Source organism: Trichosurus vulpecula, chromosome 1 (assembly GCF_011100635.1).
Source record: "Trichosurus vulpecula isolate mTriVul1 chromosome 1, mTriVul1.pri, whole genome shotgun sequence".
NCBI classification, from domain to species: Eukaryota; Metazoa; Chordata; class Mammalia; order Diprotodontia; family Phalangeridae; genus Trichosurus; species Trichosurus vulpecula.
Window position 1 is genome coordinate 200981970 of NC_050573.1, and position 15002 is coordinate 200996971.

Below are 15002 nucleotides of genomic sequence, written 5' to 3' on the forward strand. Positions count from 1 at the left end.
TAATTCATTTACTACCTGTGTTATCCTGGACGAGTTACTTAACCTCTCTGGATCTCAGTTGGACTAGATGACTGCTAGGATCCCTTCCATCTCTAAATCTATGATGCTATAACCTATGATGAATAATAGGCATTTCGAAATGATTCACTTTTCACTGTCAAACTCTGAAAATAAATGACCTGAGAGTCACGGAGGTTATGCAACCGCTGTTAACTTTGAAAAATACCAAAAAGCTCACAGAGGTAATATCCCAACTGTTAACTCCAAAAAAGAAAAGAAAAGCAAAAAAGTTCACAGAGGTTATAAGAAAAAAGCTTTCTTTATTTCACTGGAGGAGAAACACTAGACATGTGTGCCAGGGTCTGCTCTGATACTGAGAAGACCCACTGCAGTGAGGCTGAGCCTTGATACATATATTAGTTACTACAGAGTGAGCTGTAGCAGTGGAAATAGGGAGTAACAGCAAATGAGACAAGTTTGATTCATAGCGGGGCTTCATGACCAGAACGTGGCTTCTGTAAGTACTTGTCCAGCCTCCTGGGGCTAGTGTGAAACAATTCTGGGATTTTGCTGTGGCTGAGATCATCCAGAGAATGAGTGCAAAGGACTGTTGTTGTGCTGAGCTCAAGGCACAGCTTGCTTACTGGACCTTAGCTCTGGAAAACAAGGTTTCTCCCAATAGTAAAAATAGAGAAGTAAAAATAGGGGGTTGTCTTGGCATGGGGACCCTGACATCACCCATTTTATTTCTTCTTAGTATGGATGAAATTAACTATTCTCCAGCTTCTCATATCTCCCCAGGGTCACATCAAACTTTAATTACCTGGATAAGACCAGGCCTATTAAGACAATGTAAGGTGGAATCTTGACATCTAGTTAATTCAGTTTGGATATATATCCAGTCTCCATAACTCAGAGAAAAAAAAGCTATTCTGCACCAAATAATCTAAGTGAAATAGTCATATATGTCATGGTTGCTGTGGCTGCTACTGCTTTACTTTGCACCTAAAGGTCCTATCTTTGAGTTTCAACACTGAAATATCTTCATTATCCAATCTATTTCTAACCATGTGAAGCATAACTTCTGGCTGCTTAAGGGAAAAGCAGAATTTTGAACAACACTGGGTCAATTACTTAGGCATTAGAAATAGACTTTCTGGATAAGCTAGGATAAAACTATTGGGTCTGAATTATATAGTTATTCAGTTGTTTCAATCATGTCTGGTACTTCATGACCCCATTTGGGGTTTTCTTAGCAAAGATACTGGAGTGGTTCACCATTTCCATCTCCAGCTCATTTTACAGATGAGGAAAATGAGGTGAACACGGTTAAGTGACTTGCCTAGATTCATATGGCTAGTATGCATCTGGGGCCAGATTTTAACTCATGGAGATGGAGTCTTCCTGACTTCAGGCCTGGCACTCTATCCATTGCGCCACCTAATTGCCCAAATTAAATAGATTCACTGGGAATAAATTACATATATAATGTTATATATTATAATTTATACCCTCTGCCCTCTGAAACCCATCCTTCATACTAGGAGCAGAATCATCTTCTTTATATGTGTTTCAATCCATGAAAAAGAGACGTATGAATGCATAAAAAAGATATTCCTGGCAGGGGAGTATGTCCTGAATGGAGTCCAAATGGAAAAGCAACTTCCTATAGATGATTAGGCTATCCAAGTGCTTGTTTTTACAAATGACGTTTTGTTAATTATAGCAAACCACAGAGGGATACTTAACTTGGCCATTCTTCATTTCTTCCCCAGCCATGCAAATAGCAATCACCTCTGTCTTCTTCTACTATATAGCTTTCATCCATGATCTCCCATAAATTCTCCCCAAAGGGACAACTGAACATACTGGGGCCTTTCTTTAGATCTCTTGACATTACCCGGTACCAAAAGTACATAAGGACTAGGCACTCCATTTTCCTCCTCCAGTCATTTTCATTGGCTGTCAGCCAGGTCTGGAATTTTCTCCCTCCTCATCTCTATCTCTGATCCTCCCTGGCTTCCTTTAAGTCCTAAATAAAATTTCACCTTCTACATTCCCATTCTTCCTTAAGGCTACTATCTTCTGTCTGTGAATTATCTCCAATTTATCCTATATATAACTTGTTTGTCCATGGTTGGTTAGTTGCATGCTATCTCTCCCATTAGACTGTGAGCTCCTTGAGAGTAGGGCCTGTTTTTTGCCTTTCTTTGTATCCCCAGTACTTAGCTCAGTGCCTAAAACACAGTAGATGTTTAATAACTACTTGTTGAATGACTGACACTTATTGTCTCTCAATCTTGTTACATGAGCAGCCCACCTCATTTTCTGTTTAAATGCATATCTGATAATAGCTTCTCCCTCACTTCTCTGGCACAGTTCTTCACTGGCAACATTTGACAGATTATTAACACCCACCACACATCTCTCCATTGCCCCTTGGGTGGCCTACAGCTTTAATTCTTTTTTAACTGTAGTATATTGTGAGTCATAGACAGGGAACAACACCAGAAGAATATTAGTGTGAAAAAATGGGCCTTCGTTTGGTGAGAAGACTGCCCTTATTAAAAATCACTGCACAACTTTGCATAAAAATCCTGCCTGCTTTTTTAATCTTCAGTTCTGGGTCTAAGCTATTGTACATCTGAAGTGTGGATCTAATCTATATGTATTGTTTGCTTAGCTTTGTGCACTGTCTATCCAACTGCAAAGAAAGAACATTTCTTTATGCACCTTATTTTTCTCATTATAGTTAATTATAGGATCATAGATTTAGAGTTTTAGGGCTCTCTTAGATCATAGCCAGACTGAAAGGAAGGGGGAGTAAAAAGAGTGGATGATGCTCAAAGCAGCTAGTAAGAACATGGTGAAGGAATAAAGTAAGAATAAGTCTCACGCTAAATATATGTATGAAAGAAATATGGGTGTGATGCCTCTTACCAGTAATCCCAGCTACTGGGGAGGTTGAGGCTGGTGGATCACTTGAGTTTAGGAGTTCTAAACTATAGTAGGATGAAAAGTAATTGAGTTTCCATAATGTCTGGCACCAATATGGTAAATGAGGGACTACCAGGATGTTTAAGGATTAGTGAACTGGATCAGGTTGGAAATAGAGCAGATAAAAGCTTCTGTGTTATTAGTAGTGAGAGGGCTTTTGAGTGGCCACTGCTTTTCCAGCCTGGGTAAGACAGAGAAAGGAAGGAAGGAAGGAAGGAAGGAAGGAAGGAAGGAAGGAAGGAAGGAAGGAAGGAAGGAAGGGAGGGAGGAAGGAAAAGAAGGAGAGAAGGAAGGAAAAGGAGAGAAGGAGGGAGGGAAGGGAGGAAGGAAGGAAAGGAGGGAAAGAGAGAGAGGGAAAGAAAAATATAAATGTTTTCTGATGTTCAAAAGTACTCTAAGTATAAAGAAAATTCACAGAAACATAGATCAAGTCATCACTGTCCTCCTGCATCAACTCATAGTTTCAATAGAATTTTACCTCTTCTTTTGCTCAGGAAAGAAAAAAGAAAAATGTGGAACTCAATGCTAGTGTTCCCCTGTCTTCATCAGTGATTTTAAGGAGAAATAAAAATCATTTTGCTCTTTGTATACTAATTATAGACAATATGACAAAGCTTTTTCTTACCTTGGAGGTATTTCTCACAATTCCCGGCATTACTTTTTATCCTTCTAGTTCTAGTTGGTGGTTTTCCTTCCACCGTCTATTTAATAAAGCTATATAGTGTTCTCCCCTCATTCAACTTTGATTATGTTTCTTATCTAGGTTTGGTTTTTTATGTGTTTTGTTTTGTTTTATATTGGGGGGGTTGTTTTGTTTTTTATCCTGGCTAACCACAGTAATTTATGAATCTAGCATATGATACCTTAAGATGTTCATATCCCTCAGTGATAAAGAGATCCTCCCATTGGGCAGCAAAAACTATTTTAATCATATCTCATCAGAATATAGCAAAGAATTGTGCAAGTAAAAAGGGAGCTAACTTACTGTAATCAGCAGTGTCAATTTTGAGTCAAAACAGACTAAATACTAATAACTAAACAAAATCAATTGTTAATTAATTACAAATTATTTAATAGGTTTTTTCTTTTACATTTCATCTTTCCTTATGGGGAAATAAGCAGGAGGAAGAGAGGAAGGGAAAGGTAATAATTAACAGGATTGAATAAAATAAAATAAATGATGATTCAAAAAAAAATTAAGTACTATGTTCAAAGTATTTGAATGTACACCACTGTAGAAATAAAGAGAAATAAGTCACAGCTGTAGCCCTCTAAGAGCTTATATTCTGATGAGGGGTGGGGAAGATGTCATTTTGAGTTGTGAGGAGATAATACACAGTGCACACATAAAATTGATTTATCATCATATATACTTAGTAGGGTTGATGGTGTACTAATAAGACCATCATCAATGCATGTGATCAGTTTATTGACTCTTCCATAGCACAATCAAATTTTCTAGGAACAAATTACTAATCTGATACCTAAAAATCCCAATAAGTGTGTCTCACACTGGTTTCCATGTCAGGGTTTCCCCTGTGTCTGGCCGAGGATACATGTCATCCTCTGAAGTCTCCATCAATCCACACTGCTCTCAATCATAGTCAGGATGCTTACACATTTCCAAGTGTGGGAATGCAGGAATCTATGCTAGTTGCAGCTAGAAATACACTGATGGCTGGAGCCTCTGGAAGTTTTTTTTATGATTCTGGCTAAACAATTATGTTTAAGTTCTTATTGGTAATTGAATATCTAAGCTTATGATGGAAAGAAACTGTCAACAAAACCTAATGTCATTAACATTTATCAATTACTTAAACTTTGGACAAATATGTGGTCATTAGTAGTTGTTTAACAAATCTGGGCTACATGTATCATTAGTAGTTGTTTACTAATTTTGAATAATACATATTAGTAGTAATTTATCAAATTTATTAATTACAAAACAATTAATCATTTGTTTAACTTGTTCCAAAAAAAATTACATAAAAACTGCTTAGTCATAAAATAGAAGCTAAAACAAAACGGGACATGGGGCAGGGGGGCGCAGAGCAGAGCCAAGATGGTGGAGTAAAAGCAGAGACTTGCTTGAGCTCTCCCCGAAACCCCTCTAAATACCTGTAAAAAAAGACTCTAAACAAATTCTAGAGCAGTAGAACCCACAAAATGACAGAGTGAAACAAATTTCCAGCCCAAGAAAACCTGGAAGGTTGACAGGAAAGGTCTATTACACCTACCTGAGAGAGAAGCGCAGTCCAGCATGAGTTGCCCTGGCACGGACAGGGCTGGAGCAGGCCTCAGAACTGAATCACTGGCAGCTGTGGTGGTTTCCAGACTTCTCAACCCACAAATGCCAAAGACAATTTAGAAGGTCCCTAGAAGTATCTCTAACAATAGCTACACAAAACCCCTGAAGCTTGGGACTGTACACCCCCCACATACACTAGAAGGGGAGTTCTACCTTAACAAAGAGTTAAAAAGCTGAGTAACTGGCTGGGAAAACCAGCAAACAGAATAAAAAAAAAACTTAGACTATGGAATCTTACTTTGGTGACAAAGAAGATCAAAACATACAACCAGAAGAAGACAACAAGGTCAAAGCTCCTACATCTAAACCTCCAAGAAAAATATGAATTGGACATAGGCTATGGAAAAGCTCAAAAAGGAATTTGAAAATAAAGTAAAAGAAGTAGAGGAATAATTGGGAAGAGAAATGAGATCGATGAAAGAAAATCATGAAAAACAAGTCAGCTGCTTGCTAAAGGAGATCCAAAAAAATACTGAAGAAAATAACACCTTAAAAAATAGACTAACACAAATGGCAAAAGAGCTCCAAAAAGCCAATGAGGAGAAGAATGCCTTAAAAAGCAGAATTGGCCAAATGGAAAAGGAGGTCCAAAAGCTCACTGAAGAAAATAATTCCTTAAAAATTAAAATGGAGCAAACGGAAGCTAATGACTCTATATGAAATCAAGAAAATATGAAACAAAACCAAAAGAATGGAAAAATAGAAGACAATGTGAAATATCTCATTGGGAAAACAACTGAACTAGAAAATAGATCCAGGAGAGATAATTTTAAAATTATTGGACTACCTAAACAAAATGGAGCTGCTCATCTTAACATACTTTTCCCTCTTAGAGAAGAGATATGAAGGCTTCACAGAGGAGGTACCATTGGGATCAGGCTTCAAAGAAAAAGAAGGATTTCCTAGACAGAGGTGAAGTGGAACCATATTCTATAGTAGGCACTGAAGGTAGACTTCTCTAATTCTAGATACTGCAAAAGTTTTAACATTCTTTCAACATACTCCAAAATTGGGTTGAGTGTCATTGATTGTATTCCAATGCATCACTTCTTGAAAACGTCTTCAGCTTTTTCTTTTTGAGTTTCCTCTGCATGAGCCTGCCAGAAAGCTTCAAGTTATTTATCTTGTATTTAATGTGATGAACTCACCTTTCTGAAAACACAAAAGATCTCTGCATTTTAGCTGTGACTGTCCAAGTCAAAGCCCAATTGCCTGTTAAGTTGAACATTCGTCTAGTTGTAACTTAGTGACTAGGTCACTCTGCTCTTCACTACACAATCACCTTCAGAGAAATGAGAAAGGAAAAAGTAAAGATTTCACTAGTAGAAGAGCACAGATAAGAAAAATGCAGCACCTCAACTATTAGAAAGCAAACAGCCTGACAATATAAAATGTGGTATCCTTTAAAAAAAAAGGTGGGAGGATGGAGGAAGGTGGGAGAGATAGAGTTGCTAACATAGCCAAATTAATTTATGAAGCATCCTCTCCATTGGAATATGTGTTAAAAAGCCTATATATCCATTTTAATTATTTGCTTATGTAATGGTAAAACACTACTTAAATTAGTTGATTGGATAATGAATTGATTAATCATAGATATTAGATTAAATATGAAAAATCCTTCCAGCTATAGTGACATTTCACAAAATCCTGTTTGTCTTCGGAGAAGTAAAGAAAATTGCTTATACCCTCTGGAGTTCTTATGTATGAGTTATTAAAATAGAGAATGAGTGAATTGAAAGGTGTGAGCGAACATAGCTTTCCAGAACATTCCTAAGAAGATATAGGTTCAGGTAGAAAGAAAACTTTGGCTTTGACCTTGAACATATTTTGTTACCACTCTCTCCCACCAGCTTTGGCCAGAGGAGAAGCTGTTGAGCTTCAAAAGGTTAAAAAAGATTTTAAAATTTCCATCTGACCATCCAAATCCAAATAGGTATGTCCCCATAGCTAATGGCATTTTTGTGTCAGAAGCCAAGAACACATGAACAAAAATTTATCAGGCTAAAGGGAAAATTCTTAAGCCCTCCGTTGATAGGAGAAAATGACTCTAGTTTTGCATCAAATTTCATCTCATTAGAACTAGTCCATACGAAGTCCTAAACTGACAAGATCTTGTTGTACTGTGATTCTTGGTATCCATACTCCTATCTCTCCTTCCATCTGCATTAATATATATCTTTCTTGTCTTCTTAAGTGTTAAATTGAAATTGGATCAAATTCAAGGTCCTCCACTATCTGGCACCACACCGCCTTTCTCTCATAATCTTATGTTGCTTTTCTCTGGAGATACTGTGCTCCAAACCAAGCCAAGATATTCTCTGATCCCTGAAAATAACATGTACCCTTCCAATTCCAGGCATTTCCTTGGGTTATTTCCTATGCTTTGAATGCCCTCCCTATCTTTTTTTTCTCTTTTCCATCCATCTACATCCTTTGAAAATAAGCTCCATGTAATCTTTCCTACATGTAGTTTATCTAAATGTATATATTCCTCCATTATTAATTAAGCTCCATGAGGGAAGAAACTCTGAGAAAAACTTTATATTCTGCCAGGACTGGGCACAGTGCTCTTTCCTTACACAGCTGTCTCTACTGAAATGTCTCTAGAATGAACGATGAACAATTCCATGACGTGGGCACTACAATCAATAACATCCCCACTTTACAATTGGTGGAAATAAAGCTCAGAAAGTTTGTGATATGCCCATAGACATACCTAGTCAGGATTTTAATTGCTTAATTCCTATATAAGAAAAAAACAAAACTCCTTTGGTCAGCATTGAAAGTCCTTTAAAACCTGGTTCCAAATCTCAGCTCTATGTATTCCCTCCAAAAGTGTCTTGCCTTTAATTGATGTGTACTTTGTATTTGCTTGTCTAGGAACATATTGTTTTCCCCAAATAGAACATAAATCCCTTGAGGCTAAGCACTGGGTTTTATTTTTGTTTTTATTTTTGGTCTTTGTTATCTCCTGTACCTAGAAATGAGCAAGCATTCAGTAAATGTTTATGGAGTTGAATTGGACTGTTGAAATAAGCTCAGCTTGAGGGGTATTAGTGAATGTTAATAATTAAGTTACATAAGATGAATACTAAATAATTATATGAGAAAATAGTTTCAAATCTCATAAGATCGTATATATTTCCATAATAAATGAAGGGCAGGAAGCATAGAAATCTATGGGAGCTCAGAGAAGAAGAGAATACTGTCCTAGAAGCATTTCAGAAAGGCGTTCAAGGAAAAAGAAAAAAATTGGGCCAGTCATTAAAAATAGCTAGGTTTTGAATATGCCTGGAGAAAGGAGGAAAAGTTGAGAGATGGAATGAGCAAAGGAGAAGAGGGAACTTGCCCATGATCTGTTTCTATTTATTCTACTAATAAATCAAGACATGTTAAGTGGCTATTGTGTTCTGGGCATTCTCCAAGGTATTGGTATAAGTAGAAAGAATTAAATAAACCCTACACTCAAAGAGACAACAAATACATATAGCATAAATATGAAGGTAATAATCAAATTTCCTTGTTCAGTCATTTTTTTTTCATGCCCAACTCTTTGTGATCCTTTTTTGGATTTTCTTGGCAGAGACGCTGGATAGTTTGCCATTTCCTTTTCCAGTTCATTTTACAAATAAGGAATGAGGTAAACAGTTAAGTAACTTGACCAGTGTCACACACCTAATCAGTACCTGAGACCAGATTTGAACTCAGAGAGATGTCTCTCTGACATCAGGCCCAGCACTCTAGCCAGTGTGCCACCAAACTGCCCAATACAAACAAATACATAGTCAAATATTTGCTAGGGAGGAAAGGTCGTATAATGGAGTAATGGTAAATGAGGTTGAAAGGGTTTATGAGGGGCAGACAACAAAGAATCTTGGAGGCTAGGCTAAAGACTCTAGACTATTTAAAAAATACATGAGCTTCAAAATAGCTCTTTTACTAAATTTCTTGTGATTTTTTTCTGTGCTTTGGTAAAATATGTGTGCTCCCTTGGGAACACCATTATTAAATACATAAGAAACACCCAGATCCAAAAGAAAGGACATTTGAGAAGTGTGGAGAATACTCACAGTGTACAAATGAAACACTTTGTTCACTTCATAACATACAATTGAAGAATATCCAGACATAATCCACTAGTGTGCAATTGGTCAGAAACGTATGTTTTGTTTGTTTTTCCCTCCTTCATGAGTCAAAAATGAATTCAGAGAAAATCCAGATTTTCACTACAAAATGAAGTTAGAGGAGACTGAGGAATATAAGATACCATTCTAATATTGGGAGCAAATCCCAACAGTTCAGAATACAAAAAAAAAATATTCTTTAGGTCTGAATTACATGAAAAACCACCTATACATTAAGCTGATCACTGGACAATTGCCCTACTATTCATAGCCAAGGGCCTACCCTTTCTTTCTGTGAAACAAAGAATAAACAAAGAATATGGGATTAAAGTCATTATTTGACGATACGATAATTCTCTCTCTCTCTCTCTATCTATCTATCTATCTCTCTGTATACAAATATGAGTGTGTGTGTTTTCCAATGTCTTCATGTGGTTATTTTGTACTTTCAATGTTTGAGAATCCTTGCAGTTTTGTTCTTGTCTTGTTTTAGTAATCTTAACACTACTCTCAACAAACACAAATGAACATGTAATCAAGCATTATACGGAGTAAATTTCCAAATAAAATCATGATGGCCAAGCTATTTTTATTTTTATTTTTAAATACAAAATAAACTTCCACAAAAATAAATTATTTCTTTTGGGTCCCTTTTAATATCTACCTCAGTATTTCTAAAATTATGTAGTTTTTTGTAATTATTTCCTTCATGTTATTAAATCAGTGCATATGTTGCTCTTATTCTATTCAATTCATTCTGTATCATATGTGTGTGTATATATATGTGTGTGTGATATACATTTTTTGTATGTTTCACATTTGTTATTTTCATTGAACAGTTGCATTCTATTAAATTCCTATTTTAGGTCTTTTTTTGATTCAGACTTCTGATACAATCAGTGTAGTGAATTCTCAATTGGGAAGCTCCCTCCACCAATGTAAGTTATAGTCATGGAGAGTTGTATGGGTCAATAAGAGGTCATATGACTTGTCTCTGGTCATACATCTAGTGTGTGTCTGCAACAGGATTAAACTGAGTTCTCTCAGACTCCAAGGTTAGCTCGCTGTCCACCAAGGCACTCTGTCTCCTGTATTCATATATCATGTTCTGTTCAGCTACTCCCCAATTGCTGGGCATACAGGTTGTTTCTAGAGTCTGTTTGGTTGTTGTTGTTATTATAAGTGGTTACTTCATGATAAGAGAGAGGTTCATTATCTTTTTGAAAACTGGGTTTTATTTTTTTACCGAACAAAAATCAATTTTCTCTCCCTTCCTCCTATGCACCCACCATTGAAAAAAAGAAAAAGAAAAACAAAACCTCATAACAAGTGTTTATAGTCAAATAAAACAACTTCTCATATTTGCTGTGTACACAAAGGAGTCCTATTATATACCCTGGTAGGAGGTCACATGTTTCATCAGTTTACTGGACTCATGGCTTTTCACTGAATTGATCAGAGGTCTTAATTTTAAAATTGTCTCTTCATTTTGTTGTTCTTTTTTAATTTTCTGGTTCTGGTCACTTTGCTCTGCATCATTTTCAGACAAGTCTTTCCTAGAACCAGCTAAATGGCACAGTGGATAGAGTACTGGGGCCTGGATCCAGGAAGTACTAAGTTCAAATCAGCTTCAGATACTTAATAGCTATGTGACTTTGGGCAAGTCACTTTTCTTCTGTTTGCCTCCATTTTCTCAACTGTGAAAGCCTACCACCCAGAGCTGTTGTAAATCCCTTAAATGAGATATTTGCAAAGTGCTCAACACAATTTCTGACACAGAGTAGGTATTTATTGAATGCTTGTTTCCTTCTTCCCCAGGTTTTCTGAAACTATCCCCTTTATCATTTCTTACTACACAGAAATATTCCCTTACATTCATTTAGCATTCCCCAGTTGATGGGCACCATTTTAGATTCCAGTCCTTTGCTATGCACACCAGCACTACTATGAATATTTTGTATATATGACTCCTTTCCTTCTTTCTGCGATCATTGTTGGGTGCAGGTCTAACAGTGGGAGTGCTGGGAAAGAAGGTTTACACAAGTTGGTACATGTTAAGTATATTTCTAAATTGCTTTCTAGAATGACTGAACCAATGCACAACTCCAGCAGTAGTACATTAAAGTGCCCATTTTTCTTTGGCCCCTACAGTATTTGTCAGCTTTGCCTTTCTAATGGAAGAGAAGTAGAAATGCAGAGTTATTTAATTTAAATCAATCTAATTGTTAGTGGTTTGGAGCATTTTTTTTCATTTAACTATTTGTAGATTGGATTTTTTTTTCCTTAGAAAACAATCTACACATATCCTTTGAAAATGTATCAGTTGTGCTCAAGAGGAACTGAGCTCAAATTCCACTTCGCACTACCTGTGTGACCCTGGCAAAGTCACTTAACTTGTTTTTCTTAAGCAATAGCAGCTACTTCATAGGGTGGTTGTGAAGATCAAATGAGATGATGTACGAATAAATACCATATAAATGCTAGCCATTACTGTTGCTATTATTTTGGTCATTGTGAAAATGTTCAAAAAAGTTATCTTTTCCTTAAAGGAATTTGCCATCTAATCAGGAATATAAAATAGGCCTCCATTTCATACTCATAGTACAGCATAGTGGAAAGAAAAACTGTATTGGGAATCAGGAGGTCTACATTGAGATTCAACTCTCAGAGACAAAGCCAGAAATTCTTATGACTTGCTCAAATTTAGTTGAGGGAGGGGTAACAGGGGACAGTGCATTCTAAGTGCAATCATGCCAGGAGAAGAGGAAGGTTACCTCCAATAGAAGTTAGCCTGCATCCTTATGGCTCAACTAAAGGTCTCCCACTATTGCACTGAATTGAAGGGCACAACAGTGTGGTAAGGTAGCGTCTGAAAGAGGGACCCCATGATGAGAGAACTGTTGTGCCGGCAGCCTGGGTATGGGCAAGTAGATGGGCTGAAGGACCAGTTGAAAGAAGAAGTACCCTACCTCTCCCCCAAAAAAAGTCAGCACTTCAAGGGCAAAGTACTAGTTATGGTTCTTTCAGCTCTGATAATTATCAACCGTGTGGGGTATGGCATGACAACATAGGATGGAAAGCTAGGTGGCACAATAGATAGAGTGCTAGACCTGGAATAAAGAATATCTGAGTTCAAATATGGCCACAGATACTAGCTGTGTGATCTCAGGGAAGTCACTTAACCTCTGCCTGTCTCTATTTATTCAACTGTAAAAGAGAGATAATAATGTCTGCCTTCCAGTGTTGTAAGGACAGAATGAAACATTTGTAAAGCACTTTGAAAACCTTAAAGTACTATATAAATGCTGGCTATTATTATCATTCATTTATTTTTAATTCAAATAGCCAAAAAGAAAATTATGAACATCAGAAATTTCTGTTAAGATACCCTGTTCAAAAGTAACACCATTGTGTCACAATTAAATGCAATCATTGTAGAGGAAATGTGTGGAGATAGTTATTTTCATCATAATTTTTTTATTGTTAGACTATGAGTATATCATTTAAATTTTCTATGCCCCTTAGCAGGACAGACTTGATGGTCTTTAAGGTCCCTTCCAGTTCTAATGGTTTACAAAGTAAATTCATAGCTTAGAAAATCTAGAGCAACATTCTTTTCCTAATTTTAAAAGTATATATAATATTTATAATCATAAAATGGCAATTTGGTGGTAAATATAAAAATAAAATTCCCTCATAAAATCATATTTCATTAGTCATAATTGGCCAAACTTTCAAGTACACAAGCAGATTAAGGTAGAAATCTCAGTAAAAGATAGCTCTAACTACAACAAATAAAATTTCAGACCTGAAACAACAGCAACAGTTTAATGGGCCACAATACAGATTCCCAGAAATTAGAGACTTAGTAGAACAAAAAAGAACAAGCAATGGGAGCATTCCTCAGAAGCAGACAATATCAGGAAAATTTAGAGTGCCAGGGAAATTGTCAAAGAGTTGATTTATCAGTGAGCACAAATATCTATCCTAGAAAGCAGAATGACCACTGAATCACTGCAATGGATAATACTGATGAATAGAAAGGATGTTATCTGTATTGGGGAGGTCTAATATTCTTATATTAATGATTAACTCTTGCCTTGCTTAAATTTTCATACATTATTTTCAGTTTTACTAACTAGATTGAAAGTTCCTCTTACTACTTCATATTTCAGGATACAAAAATTAGTGAACAAGATAGCCATAATTAAATGAGGAAAACATCTTCATTGGCATTTGAATAAGTTGACAACTGCTTGGTCTGCCTACCTGAGCAAGGTTACATAGAAAAAAACTTCCAGAATAACCTATTAGAGCTGCCAAGGCTAAAGATTTCATAATATGGTAGCCAACTAGTGCTTTGAACAGATAGATTCTCTGTGGAGAATGTAACCTCACTCATGTAAGCTCATTCAATGTAAGCTACTTCATTTTTATCTTTGTGTCCCTAGCATCTATAATTGTTCCTGGAACACAATAGACCCTTGATAGATGCCTGTTGAATTGAACTAAACAGAAGACATGGACGGCAATTACATAAAATGAGAAAGTATGAGAGGGTTGTAACTTGGACTGCTGGAGGGTGTCTTCACCCACTGAGATCACAGATCCACTGAGTAAAGCCACTAAGGTAAGTGTGTTTTCCAATACATTAATTTAACCACAGAGTGACACCACAATACAGGCTGAGCCACAAGGACTGAGATTCTGAGTCAGACCACCATTTACTCATAGGATTATATAGAAAATAATGCAATGCAAGATTTGGTCCCAAAAGAATGGGAACACCAGAGATCCAAAACAAGGTCCCATTTACAGGGCAGCTGTGATTTCAAGCAGTGAACTGGTCAGAAGATAAAAGTGTAGTTACTAGAGCCAGAGCAGAAAATCAGACCAACACCAGCAGCAAAACTAGACATGCTGAGCCATACCAAATGAAGTATCAATGCCTAGGAACTAGCATGATTCAGCACCTAGGACAGAGCTAACCCAGCAGGTAGGGGTTGAGAAGCCCCAAACTGCAGCGAATAGAGGGCTAAGGGATCTATGATCCAGGCTTTTCAGTAAATTATCTTTCTGTTTAGCAGTCATCCCTGAACATGTATAAAGTAATGGTTTTGTCTGATAATAATTTGGTAACATAAAATATCAGTAAGTTGTCAATCTATATTCCTTGGCAGCTTTAGGAAGATGGTACCCACTTAAAAAGAAATGTCAGCTGTCACTGAAAGAAACCAAAAGCCGTATGATTCCTGAATGCTGATATGGTTACAGTATAGTGAAATGTTTACTCTCAGATTATCTCATATTCAAACTGAAATTAAATCACAGACATAATGGGCATATGAGTGACTATATTTTTTTTTAAGGAGAGGAAGATCAATTAGACATATGATATGCCAAACTAAAAAGTTATTGCTTACTGAATGTCAAAGAGGAAACCAAGCAAGACTTTATCTAAAAGTTTCAAAAATTCCACATGATAAATATTTGCTATTTAGAAATACAATTCTTGGTCCTGGCTCTCATAGAGCCTGTAGTCTAATAGAGAAGGTAAACCATTTGAACAA